Source organism: Pieris napi, chromosome 18 (assembly GCF_905475465.1).
Source record: "Pieris napi chromosome 18, ilPieNapi1.2, whole genome shotgun sequence".
In the NCBI taxonomy this organism is placed as follows: domain Eukaryota; kingdom Metazoa; phylum Arthropoda; class Insecta; order Lepidoptera; family Pieridae; genus Pieris; species Pieris napi.
The window spans coordinates 12072480-12075094 of NC_062251.1; positions in this window are offsets into that span (position 1 = coordinate 12072480).

Genomic DNA, 2615 nt, shown 5'->3' on the forward strand with positions numbered 1-2615 from the left:
TGTTTGTGGTGGCGGCGTTTGTTGTATGGATAATATTATGTTATATTATCTGGGCTTAATTGTAAAAAAGGTTGGTTGCGACGCTGGATTAACAGAAAACTAACTTGACTTATCTGAACCTCGAGCTCCTCGATTTGAATCTAAGCGGCAAAAGCTAAAGGGCTCATATTATGTGCGATGATTCTTTACATTTTACAGTTAATGTTTATTATTTATTATTATTAGTTATAAATTATAATTAATGTAACATTTATTTTAGATATTCGATTTTTGACATTACGACAAATACCGCTTTCTTTGCAAATAAACGATACACGATCATTTATTTCAATTGCCAATGAAATATTAGAGCGACCTTGTACGAGAAACATTAATGCGCTCAGCGACTCGAACGGCCGACGACGGCCTGCGTTGTACTAGAAACATTAGAGGGACCTTGTACGAGAAACATTAAAGCGCTCAGTGCATCGAACGACCGACGACGGCCTCCGGTGCGCGCGCGCACGTTGTACTAGAAACCCGACCGGTGCTATGTGTGTACGTAACTAAGTATATTATTATTTATTATTTCATTTAATATTATTTTAAATCGCTAATAAATATCCCACCAATGAATTTAGTTCACTAACTAATATCTATAATAATAATAATAATAATAATATATAAATAAACAATATTATATAATAATAAAAATAATAAACCAAAAAAATTGCACACATACACACATGCATTTACTATTTTTTTTATTTACATTACACATAATATTATGTACACATCAATAATAAAATGAAAAGTGACTCTCAACGCTCAACGAGAAACATTAATGCACTCAGCGACTCGAACGGCCGACGACGGCCTGCGTTGTACTAGAAACCCGACCGGTGCTATGTATACATATAAGTATATTATTATTTATTATTTCATTTAATATTATTTTAAATCTATCTTTTATATCGCTAATAAATATCCCACCAATGAATTTAGTTCACTAACTAATATCTATAAAAATAATAACAATATTAATAAAATATAAATAATATTGTATAATAATAAAAATAATAAACAAAAGAAATTGCACACACACACACGCACACATGCATTAATTTATTTATTTACATTACATAATATGTACACATCAATAATAAAATGAAAAGTGACTCTCAACGCTCTACGAGAAACATTAATGCACTCAGCGACTCGAACGGCCGACGACGGCCAGCGTTGTACTAGAAACCCGACCGGTGCTATGTATACATATAAGTATATTATTATTATTTATTATTTCATTTAATATTATTTTAAATCTATCTTTTATATCGCTAATAAATATCCTACGAATGATTCTAGTGAAAATAATAAATAAAATAATAATATCACTAGGTAATGATAACGATTCACGATCATATTTTACTTCAATTGACAATGAAACATTAGAGGGACCTTGTACGAGAAACATTAAAGCGCTCAGTGCATCGAACGACCGACGACGGCCTCCGGTGCGCGCGCGCACGTTGTACTAGAAACCCGACCGGTGCTATGTGTGTACGTAACTAAGTATATTATTATTTATTATTTCATTTAATATTATTTTAAATCGCTAATAAATATCCCACCAATGAATTTAATTCACTAACTAATATCTATAATAATAATAATAATAAAATATAAATAAACAATATTATATAATAATAAAAATAATAAACCAAAAAAATTGCACACATACACACATGCATTTACTATTTTTTTTATTTACATTACACATAATATTATGTACACATCAATAATAAAATGAAAAGTGACTCTCAACGCTCAACGAGAAACATTAATGCACTCAGCGACTCGAACGGCCGACGACGGCCTGCGTTGTACTAGAAACCCGACCGGTGCTATGTATACATATAAGTATATTATTATTTATTATTTCATTTAATATTATTTTAAATCGCTTTTATATCGCTAATAAATATCCCACCAATGAATTTAGTTCACTAACTAATATCTATAAAAATAATAACAATATTAATAAAATATAAATAAACAATATTATATAATAATAAAAATAATAAACCAAAAAAAAATTGCACACATACACACATGCATTAATTAATTTATTTACATTACATAATATGTACACATCAATAATAAAATGAAAAGTGACTCTCAACGCTCTACGAGAAACATTCGGCGGTCGCGCGCCGCGCCCGTTCCAATGCCGACGTGGATAATTGCTCTCGGTATATATGTGGAGCGAAACCGTCGAGCGCACTGCGCCCGTACGGTTCACGTTGATGTGCGTTTTGTGTCGAGAGAGAAATATCGTCACATCGGACTTTTGTTGGTTTTGCTTGTGTGTTGTGTATTTATTAATAGTATTTATAAAATATTATTTATTTAAAATGCGCACACACGCGGACGGACAGAGTTTCGGTTGCTAGAGGATATCCTCACTTGTAGTAAATCACGCATCATCGTTAAATGATAGGTTAGGTTAGGTTAGGTTAGGTTAGGTTAGGTTAGGTTAGGTTAGGTTAGGTTAGGTTAGGTTAGGTTAGGTTAGGTTAGGTTAGGTTAGGTTAGGTTAGGTTAGGTTAGGTTAGGTTAGGTTAGGTTAGGTT